Raw genomic sequence first — 11805 nt, forward strand, 5'->3', positions numbered from 1 at the left:
CACACCTTGGTACAGATAAGAGTTCCTGACACATGCAATTCAAGACAGATAAACCCCTCAGGAACAGTAGTGGAAGTAGTGATATAATGAGGTCAGGGGAATGGTTGGGGGGAGGGGGGAGAACGGGGATCTCAGCATAAGGTTGGATAGTTGTATATATAGTCCTCCCATAGGAGGACGAATAACAGAAATGTGGGTGAAGGGAGACAATGGACAGTGTAAGACTTGAAATCACAATAATAAATATATAATTGATCAAGGATTCATAAGGGTGAGAGGGTGGGGGAGGGAGGTGAAAAAAGAGGAGCTAATACCAAGGACTCAAGTAGAAAGAAAATGTTCTGGAAATGTTGATGGCAGCATATGTACAGGTGTGCTTAATACAATTGATTGATGGATTGTTAAAAGATATGTATGAGTCCCCCATAAAATGATGAATAATTTTTTACAAACTGTAGTATGCAGTTGACACAACTTTGTCTTCTTAAAGTGAGGAGGGATTGAATGCCTTGCTGATGAAGATCAAGTATTATAGCCTTCAGTATGGAGCACAACTCAACGTAAGGAAGACCCAAATCCTCACGACTGGACATGTAACATGGGAAAGGGTTGAAGTTGTCAAGGATTTTGTCTTACTTGGATCCACAATCAATGCTCATGGAAGCAGCAATCAAGAGATCAAAAGACTTATTGCATTGGGTAAATATGTTGCACAAGATTTCTTTAGGGTATTGACGAGCAAGCATGTTACTCTGAGGACTAAGGTGCACTTGACCCAAGCCATGGTATTCTCCATTGCATCATATGCATGTGGAAGTGTGACATTGAATAAGGAAGACCATAGAAAAACTGATGCATTTGAATTGTGGTGATGGAGAAGAATATGTCCTTTTAGAATATGTTAAAAGGATATACAGATCTGTATTGGAAGAAATAAGGCTGACGTGCTCCTTAGAGGCGAGGACAGACATATTTTCAGGAGAGACCAGTCCCTGGAGAGGGACATCATGTCTGGTGAAATGATGGGGCACTTCACAAGTGAGGAAGTCTTGAAAGGAGGTGGACTGGCACAGTGGCTGCAACGGGTTCAGTCATATGAATGATTGTGAGGATGGTACAAGACAGTGCAGTGTTTTGTTCTGTTGTGGAAAGGGTTGCTATATGTCAGAACCAACTTCATGGCACCTAACAATAACCACATGGTTACATATTAAGCTACTAACACTAAGGGCAGTAGTTAAAAATTACCAGCCAACTCAGCCAGAAAAAAAATAAGTTTTCTATTCCCATAAAGATTTATAGTCTCAGAAACGCACAGAGGCATTCTCCTCAATCTAAAAAGCCACTATGAGGCTGCATAGCCTCAATATTGTTGAGTTTAGTTTGCGTTTTGTTTTTTACTACTGTAACTTGTCTTTTCTTGAAACTAACCAGGGGAATGGAGGGAAATGAATTAACCACATGTTCCCATTGGTCTTAGCCTGAGCTGTGTGTGCAACTGCACGAAGTGAATAAATATTTGGTGGTCCTTGCATTCCTCTGTGGAAAAGAGCAAGGAAAAAACCAAATTTGCAATTCAAATCCACAGCATGATAGTAGTCATAGAACAAGTGAATATGATGATGACCAAAATTCTGTTTTGCTCTTGGGAAAAAAATTAAAATAATTTAAAGCCTTTTTAAAATTCCCAGGTAATGCAGGTGGTTTGTGCTCAAATACTAATATAAAGATTAATGGTTTGAGTGGACCCAGCAGGACCATGAAAGAAAGCCCTGAAGGTCTGCTTCCATAAAGATTACAAACAAGAGAACCCTAAAAAAGTCATTCCAATGTTCAACTCATGGGTTGACATGAGTCAATATTGACTCACTGGTAACTGGATTAGGTTTTTTTAGGTTTTATCTATGAGTGACTTGCTCTTATCAAAATCCAGTTATAGGTGTCTTTTTATTCAGCAATTGCATGTTATCATTAATATCATCTCATTATCATATGAACTGTGATCCATTCAAGATTGCAGAAATTCAACAACAAAATGTGCGAAGACCTGGAATTAGAAAGCAAAAAAACCCCAAAAAACATGTTCAATATATCTCAAGTTAAAAGAGATAAAGACGCTTTTTCCGGTGGCGAAACGGCGGCGGATCCAGTGCCTGGCAAAATGGAGCTCAAGGCCATGAGCAGGTATACCAGCCCGGTGAACCCAGCTGTCTTCCCCCATCTGACTGTGGTGCTCCTGGCCATTGGCATGTTCTTCACCACCTGGTTCTTCGTTTACGAGGTGACCTCCACCAGGTACACTCGGGACATCTACAAAGAGCTCCTCATCTCTCTGGTGGCCTCGCTCTTTATGGGCTTTGGGGTCCTCTTCCTGCTGCTCTGGGTTGGCATCTACGTATGACAACCCCCAGCCCCTCGGGGAACCAACCAGCAGCTTCACTGGATCCCTCCTTTTGTAAATTACAGTTTGGGTCTTTTTTTACCCTTTCTGAAAGAGTTGCCCCTATGCTCACAATAAAGGCAGAGGTGTGACAGTTAAAAAAAAGAGAGATGAAGAAAAATCAAATGCTGAGTTGTAGCATCGAAGAAATCTTTGGGGAAAATATTGGACAATGCAAGAAGCACCAAAAGGAGGTGGAAGAAATACACAGAAATACACAGTCATTGTACTAAAGGCGCTAGTCAACACCCAACCATTTTAAGAGGCAGAATATGATCAAGGACCCATGGTAACGAAGGGAGAAGTCCAAGCTATGCTTAGCAAAAGACCAACTCTCCGGGAATTTACAGAGTGTCAGATGAAAAACTTTCAACAAACAGACAAAGCTCTAGAAACATCAGTCATCTATGCCAAGAAATTTAGACGACAGCTAACTACTTGTCCAAATGACTTGAAGAGATTGCTATTTGTGTCAATTCCAAAGAAAGGTGACCCAACAGGATTCAGAAATTATTGAATAATATCATTAATGTCACATGAAATTTAAAAGTTGACTGAAGATAAACAACTGTTGCAGCTGGACAACAACAGAACGTTACCAAAAATTCAAGTCAGATTCAGAAGATGGCCAGTCACAGGGCTGTGATCGCTGAAAGGTCCTGGCTAAAAGCACAGAATGCCAGGAACATGCTTCCTTGGGTTTCATTGATTATGCAAAGGCATTTTGACTATGTAGATATAGCAAACTATGTATAACACTAAGAAGAACGGGAATTCCAGAACACTCCATTATTTTCATTAGCAAGTTGTACGAGGATGAAGAGGGAGTCTTTAGAACAGAACCAGGAAGCACCGCATGGATTAAAAACAGGAACGGTTTGTGTCAGAGTTGTATCCTTTCACCATATTTATTCCAACTATATGCTCAGAAAATAATCAAAGAAGCTGTATTATATGAAGAACTTGGTATCAGGATTAAATGAAGGCTTTTTAACAAACTGTGATATGCAGCTGGCACAACCTTGATTGCTGAAACTGAGGATTTGAAGAACTTGCTGATGAAGGTCAAGGACTGCAGCCTTCAGTATGAACTGCAACTCAATGTAAAGATAACAAAAATCCACACAGCTTGACTAATAGGCAACATTATGATCAATGGAAAAATGATTGGGGTCATCAAAAATTAATTTTTCTTGTATTTTGTTGTCATAATCAATGCTCATGAAGGCAGCAGTCAAGAAATCAACCCACACACTGCATTAGGAAAATCTGCTGTGTAATACCTCTTTTAAATGTTGGAGAGTCAAGGTGGTACTTTGAAGACTAAGGTGAGCCTGACCCGAGAAAGGGTATTTTCAATCGACTCGTCTGCATGTGAAAACTAGACAGTAAATAAGGGAGGCTGCCGAAGAATTAGTCTATTTGAATGATGATACTGGCAAAGAACATGGAAAGTGTGTTGGAATGTCAGAAGATCAAACAAATCTGTCTTGAAATAGTACAATCAGAAAGCTCCTGGATAGGGCATGCTATGAGACTGTGTTATCCAAAGAGTTTAGTCCCTGAAAAAGAACATCATGCTTGATAGAGTCATCAGAAAAAGAGGACAACCCTTGATGAGATGGATTGACACACTGGCTGGATCATTGGGCTCAAACTTAGCAGCAATTGCAAGGACCATGCAGGAGAGGGCACTGCTTTGTTCTGTTACTAGGACTCAGCAGTGGCTATCAACAGCAATCTTAATCAAACACCTTTCCTAAAGAAATACCAGCTCGTCTGGTCTTCTGGTCTTCACGTATTCTCACAAAATCTTCCTTATGTTCAGATCACTCCTCAGACCTACACTTTTCTTGTCCTGCCCTGCTCTGTATTTCTTCCTCTGCCCTCTATCGGAACTGTATTATTTTTCTCTTTTTTAAGCCATTGTCTTCACTACACCTGATTTGATATCACTACTCACTTCCCAGAGTTAAAAGAAGAAAAAACTCTAATTTTTAAAATGTTTGGTCCACTGAGGAAAGGGAGCGAGGGACTAGACTTAAACCCAGTGCTGCCAAGTCATGAATGCAACATACGGGCATAAAGCATCAGCCCCAATCCCAACTATGTGGAACCCCCAACACACCCCCTAAAAGAATGCCCTTCAGAGGACAGCATTGAAGCTACAGCTTAGGGAGAGGGGCACATCTGATCAGAGCACACAGGAGCAAACAAAGAGGGAAGGAGGAGAGAGAGTGTAACACATCCTGGCCCACCAAGCCCCCAGGATGATATTCCTGCTCAGAACAGCCAATGCACAAAGAGGACCATAGGGCTGGCCCCACCACAAAACACGATGTCCCTCACTGACCCATAGTGTTATGGGGGTGGGGCAGGGGGCAATGGACAGCACTGGAGACAGTGCAGTAATTGTGCCCGAACTGATCCCATCACACTGGGGTGAAACACTAAGGGTATTCAACAGAGCAGCAAGGGAATGAAGTCCCCGAGGAATACCAAAAATAGACTTTGGGGTCAGGCTGTGGCACCTCAACAGACTCAACCAGAAAACATAAAGGTCAACAAACAAACTTGGAGCTACTTATAGGCTTTTCTCTTTTTTTGTCATTGGTTTTTGTTGTTATTGTTTATTTTCTTTTTTGTTTTATTTTGCTTTGTCTTTAAGGGGAGGTAGGGGGAAAGGTAAGAGGGTGTCAACAAACCCAGGGACTAGGGAACAGCAAGTGATCTAAAATCAATGGTGAGGAGGGCATAGGATGCCTGGTGAGGCTTGACCAAGGGCAATGTAGCTGAGAGGAATTACTGAAACCTAAATGAAGGCCGACCATGATAGTGGGATATGAGGAAAGTCAAAGGAAATAGAGGAAAGAACTAGGAAGCAAAGGACATTTATGAAGGTCTAAATACAGGCATGAGCATATGTAAATGTATGTTTATATAATGATAGGGAAATAGATCTATGTGCATATACTTGTATGTTAAGTATTAAGGTAGCAGACAGACATTGGGCCTCTACTCAAGCACTCCCTCCACAATACAACAACACTGTTCTAAGAACCTGGCCTTCTGTGATGCTCACTTTCCCGACAGGATCACTGAAGACAAATGGGTGCCTAAGCAAATGTCGTGAAGAAAGCTGATCGTGTCTAGCTGTCAAAAGATATAGCATCTGGGGTCTTAAAGCCTTTGAGATAAACAAGGGCACCAAAGCTCACATGGAAGAAGCACACCTCCTCATGTAATCATGAGATGTCAATGGGATCAGGTATCAGGCATCAAAACCCAGAACAACAAAATCATATCAATGTGAGTGAAGGGGGATGAGGAGTGGAAACCCAAAGGCCATCTGTAGACAATTGGACATTCCCTTACAGAAAGGTTGCAATGAAGAGACAAGCCAGCCAGGGTGCAGTATAGTACCAATGAAACATACAACTTTCTTATAGTTCTTTTTACTTTCCCCCAACCCCGTTATCATGACCCCAATTCTACCTTACAAATCTGGCTAAACCAGACCATGCACACTGGTACAGATAAGAGTTTCCAACACATAGAATCCAAGATGGATAAATCTCTCAGGACCAATAATGAGATTAGTGATATCATTATGGTAAAGACAAGGTGGGGGGAAGGGGGAAATGATCCCAATGATCTACATATAAATGCCTTCCAGGGGGAGGGACAACAGAAAAGTGGATGAAGGGAGACAGTGGTCAGTGTAAAAGAAGAAAAAAATACTTATGAATTATTAAGGGGTCATGAGGGAGGGTGGGGGTGGAGAAAAAGAGCTAATACCAAGGGCTCAAGTAGAAAGAAAATATTTTGAGAATGATGATGGCAACATATGCACAAAAGTGCTTGACACAATGGATGGATGGTGATGATAAGAGCAGTTAGAGGCCCAATAAAATGATTTTAAAAATATTTTTTGAAAGCAAATAAAAAAATGTTTGGTCAATAACAGTATGGATGTGATGGGATATGACCCCCCCCCAAAAAAAAGTAAAACAACCATGAAGAAGAATCCATAAATAACTGACATTTAAAGCTCATTAAACAAACAGGTGGTCTCTTTGGAAATGAGAAAATTAAAATCCAATAATGGTACTTGAATTGCTTGCAAGTTGTTACATGAAGTTTCTGACTAGTTCCAGAGACTAAGCTGCTATCCTTAAGCCCTGGCAATACAGTGCTAACTGAAAGTTCAGAGGTCCATGGTAGGAGACAGATGGGACAGTCTGCTTCCATGAAGATTAGGCCTGGTCCCAGGATATGGCCAGTGGTGTCTAGACCAAGCTTCCAAAGCGAGCTGCATTTTATAGCAATTGTCTTAGTGCATTTCTCCTGCAGTCAGATTGAATCTCCAAATGCCAGCTAATGGGACCTCTTCATTCAGCAAGCACGGGAATGCCTTCCTCAGGCTGACATGGCTGTGGGCACTGGACCCACAGAACAAGAGCACTGACTTGGAGGTGCTTTTGGCCCAAAGGAGGAGGATGAAGGCCGACCTGTCAGGCTTCAAAATCACTGCTCACTGCTTGGACCAATGCACTTTCCTGGGACTGGTGAAGTACTTCTTAAGCATCTCAGATTCCCACACAATCCTGGCACAGGACTGGGAGCGGGAACTGGAGTGGGCCACGCTGATGGTAGAGAAGAGCAGGATGGGGACTGAGACCCCAGGCACCCAAGTGGAATAATTTCCATATGCCAAGAAACTGTAAGACTCAACCTTCCACCCCAACGCCGGGGAGAAGATAAATGTCATCCAGGTGCATGGGGGCATGATGCTCACAGGTTCATGCTGCAGGCCCACAGGTCGGTGCCAGCAGGAGGTGGTCTTCTGGCAGGGGGTGAACCAGTCAACTACACCAACAGGAACACGGCTTCCCCCTCATTGATCATGCAGATGACCCTTTCCTACTTCACATCCACAGGCACGACTGTGCCCACTGCTGTGGTCAGGAGCATGTTGACATACAGCGCTCCACCCCTGGTGGACACTGGGTGCCCTGTGCCATCCTAGCAGCCGCTCACTGTGTCAATATCCTGATAATGCGACCTCAGGAACTCATCCAGGGCATCTGTATGAAGGCCAGAGATGACATGGAGCTTGGCCATTCTCAGAGAGCTGTAGCCATGGCTATCACCCAAGTAGTTACCTCCTGGATCACCATGGCAATGCCAGGCATGATCTTCCTGGTATCGCTCCTCCATCCCAGGTACCTGGGGAGTAAAATTGAACCAGGGGGATAATAGAGATCAAGGCCTTCTATCCACAACCTAACTCCAACCCTAATCCCTGGAGACCAGGAACTGGAAGAAGTTGCTGTTGCCTGGGACAGATACTCGAGGTGACCATTGGTGGGCCTTGGGAGGCCTTTGGGATGCTGGGGTTATGGTCACAATTGAGGAAAGGCCACTGGAACCCAGAGAAATGATTCTCTCCAATTCTCTTAATTTCCTCCTCTCCCAAGCAGTGGCATCTTTGACTCATGCCATGCATACCTCAGTCAGGAAGAGATGAGGCAAAGGCGTCCTTCACCTTGCTTTCTTCCCTCTACCCGGCCCACCTGCTGCCCACTCCCCCACACCCTGGCCCACCGTCTGAGGGCTTCTTTGGGAGTGCTGTCAAACTTGAGTTGTCAGGCTCCCAGGAATTACCAGAGCTAGAAAAAGCCATCTGCTGGGCCTACCTCCTGACACTGATTTTGTTCTCTGTCCTGAGTCTATTCTTGAGATATCTCTGTGACATTGGCAGTTCTCCCAGCTCCCCAACCCCCAACCGCCACCCAGCCACACACTCCTCCACTGTCTCAGAACTCGTTTAAAAGAGAAACCCACTAACTGATCAAACAGAATACATATAAGCATACACCTCACATTACAGTGAACACAGCTTCCTGGCTGCCTCCCTCAGCCCACAGGGTCAGGCACCAAAGAGAGGCTGGTGTGCAGCCCAGTGAGAAAATACACCTGGGCCAACGTGCCTGGAAGGGTGCTTGGCAAAGTACAGTCATCTCTCTCCCCTTCCCCAGTCTGGCTGTCCTGTGGGTGTCCCTCACTCCTCGGGGAGTGTTGTGGCTCACCTGGGGTTAATGCATAGGTGAATTGGGGCCAGTAAATTTGCTGGCCCTGTGCAAAGGATAATCACTGTGAATTGAATACACTTCTTTCAAGGAGTCCAAGGAACTGTCTGTCTGGAAACTAAGTTAAATAAAGTGTCCTGCCCCCAAAACAAACAAGCAAACAAAAAGATTGACTGTTGTTGTTGTTGAGTTGATAGCAACCTTATAGAACACAATGGATGTCCCACAGGATTTTCAAGACTGTGATATTCCTGACTACATACTGCCACACCTTTCTCCCTCACAGTGGCCGATGCCTTTAACAGTACCTTTGAGAGAGCAGGGGAGCATTTTAACCACGGTGCCACCAAGGAAATAGACCGTCGTTGTTGACTGGTGTCGCTGAGCAGGTTCCAACCCATAGTGGGTCCATCTGCGTACAACAGAAGGAAACTCTGCCAGACCGCTTCCATTCTCTCAATTGTTCTCATGTTTGAGCCCATTGATTTAGAAAATGTGTCGCTTCATCTTTTGAAGGTCATCCTCGTTTTTGCTGCCCTTCTAGTTTATTAAGCATGATAAACTTCTCCAGGGACTGGTCTCTCCTGATAACATTTCCAAAGTACTTGAGACTAAGTCTCGCCATCCTTGCCTCGAAGGAGCATTCTGACTATACTTCTTCCAAGAAAGGTGTCTTTCTTCTTTGGGCAATGCATGGTACTTTCAATAGTCTCCATCAGCTCCACAATTCAAATCATCAATTCTTCTCCAGTCTTCCTTATTTAATGTCCAAGTTTCCAATGTCCAATATGCATTAAGAGATTGAAAATGCCGTGACTTGGGTCAGGGAAGCCAAAGTAATATATTTATGTTGTTATACTTAAAAGAGGTTTTGTCCAAAAATTTACAGTCCAATATGTCTTTTGATCTCCTGACTGCTGTTTCCATGAGAACCAAGCAAGGCAAAATCCTTGACAACTTCAACCTTTCCCTCCATTTATCATTATGTTACCTATTGGTCCACTTGTGAGGGCTTCTTTGTTTTGTTTTTCTGTACATTGAGTCATAATCCATATTGAAGCCTGCAATCTTTGATGTCACTTGCAAGTGCTTCAAGACTGCCTCATTTTCAACAAGCAAGGTTGTGTCATCTGCATATCTCAGGAAAAAATGTCTTCCTAAACTCCTGGGGCCACATTCTTCTCCATGTAAGTCAAATCATCTTTGCCTGATGATTTGCTCGGCATACAGATTGAATAAGTGTGCAACCCTGACACAGAGCTTTCTTGAGAGTAACACGTGCAATATGCCTTTGTTCTGGTCTCACAATTGTTCCTTGATCCATATATCAATTCCACATGAGCGCAATGTAGGGTTACGAGATTCCCATTGTTCTCCAGGCTATCCTTGGTTTACTATGGTCCACACAGCCGAATACCTTGACACAGCCAATAAAACAAGTAAACCTCTTTCTAGTAGTCTCTGCTAAAAGTCAAGAGCCATCTGACATCAGCAGTGATATCTCCTATTCCAAGGCCTCTTCTGACTCTGATCTGAACCTCTGGAAGCTCCTTGTCAATGGTCTACTGCAGCCGCTGTTGGATGATCTGTAGTGGAACTTTACTTGCATTTGATATCAATGATATTGTTCTACAGTTTGAGCATTCTGTCGGGCCACCATTCTTTGGAATAGGCCCAAATATTGATTTCTTCTAGTCATTTGGCCAAGTAGCTATCCTCCAAATTTCATCAGTTTATGGAAGCATTTCAATTGATATTCCATCAATTCCTAGAGCTTTGTTTTGGTTGATGCTTTCAGTGCAGCTTGAACTTATTCCTTCAGTATCATCGGTTCTTGCTCACATGCTCTCCTGTGACCGTTGAATGTCTGTTAGTTTGTTTGGTACAGTGACTCTGCGTATTCTTTCCGTCTTCTTTTTATGCTCCCTGCATCCCATAAAATCTTATAATATTGCAGCCCGAAGGCTTGAATTTTTTTTAGTTCTTTCAGTTTAAGATCTGTTAAGTGTGTTCTTCCTTTCTGGTTTTCCAACTCTAGGTCTTTGCACATTTCATTATAATATTTTACACTGTGTTGTTGATATGTCTATCTGGTTAGATAGATAGATATAGATAGGTAGATATTCAGTAATTGAGATAAATCCAGTGATACAGATTATATACCATTAGTTTTCCTTTTCTCTAGAGAACTCAGCCTAGCACAAGCACAATGGAATCTGTATTCAGATTAATTGCAATTATTTAATTGATCAGTACCGAGGGACATCAGTAAAGAAGTATAACATATGGGCTGGGGGTTAAGTATAATAATGCTTAAATAACTTAAAGGGGACAATTTTTCACATTCACTTGGATTTAGTTTAACACAGGGGTGAGGAACGTCCTACCTATGATCCATATATAAGGGCCATGATATTAGCTGACATCATAAGCCTCATCAAAGAGAAGCAGTTCCAAACATCACATTCAAACAAACAAGTCACTGCCATAATTAGTTGATTCTGACTTAGAGAGACCTTAAAGTACAGGTTAGACTGCCCCTGTGAGTGTCTGCCACCACGACTTTAAGGAAATTGAAAGTCTCATCTTTCTCCCTCAGAGCGGCTGGTGGTTTCAAACTGCTGACCCAGCAGTTAGCAGCCCAATAAGTAAGCATTATGCCACCAGCGCTCATGCATGACCATTATGGCCTTGGAATGAAGCTTAAATATGCAAATGGCCCATGACTGAAGGCAGGTTTCTCACCTTGGTTTAACCTTTAACAGGCTCTTCTATGCCCCCACTTTGAATCATAGCCTCATGCTGTTTGTTAAGGCTTAGAGACAATAATGTAGCAAATGGTTTCTCACTGTAGGCTCTTTTAGTCTCTTTTTGAGGAAAAATATTAAACATATACACGCACGCAATAGACTCAGAAAGAGAGACCTCTGTAACTGATTTATGTAATAAATGAGAAATGCATCTTTTTTTAAATTGCAATAATGGATTGAATTGAGAACAAAGCCATACAGAGCATCTTTAAACTGCTGAGGGACATCAGGGGAAGCTTTACACAGACCTTCAAATGCAGCAATGATTCTACTGCTAGGATTTAGTCGATTCTTTTTTCCAGGAAAGAAAGGTAATAAAGACCTATTACCTAATTCTGGGCTGAGGCTGAGTCATTGAGTAAACAAAAGTTTGTTCACTGCCCTGCTTTCTCAAGGGTGAGTCAATTACCTTCAACAATGAATGTAGTAAATTCTGCCAGGTGAAGTCCCACACAGTTGAATC

General features: G+C 42.8%; 2 pseudogenes; both read left to right on the forward strand.

Moving 5' to 3' along the window:
- Positions 1-2161: 2161 nt before the first annotated feature.
- LOC142441106 (dolichyl-diphosphooligosaccharide--protein glycosyltransferase subunit TMEM258 pseudogene) lies at positions 2162-2401 on the forward strand (annotated as a pseudogene).
- A 4538-nt stretch (positions 2402-6939) lies between these two features.
- Positions 6940-9084, forward strand: LOC142440202 (sideroflexin-2-like; annotated as a pseudogene).
- The last annotated feature ends 2721 nt before the right edge of the window (positions 9085-11805 follow it).

Source organism: Tenrec ecaudatus, chromosome 2, assembly GCF_050624435.1.
Source record: "Tenrec ecaudatus isolate mTenEca1 chromosome 2, mTenEca1.hap1, whole genome shotgun sequence".
NCBI lineage: Eukaryota > Metazoa > Chordata > Mammalia > Afrosoricida > Tenrecidae > Tenrec > Tenrec ecaudatus.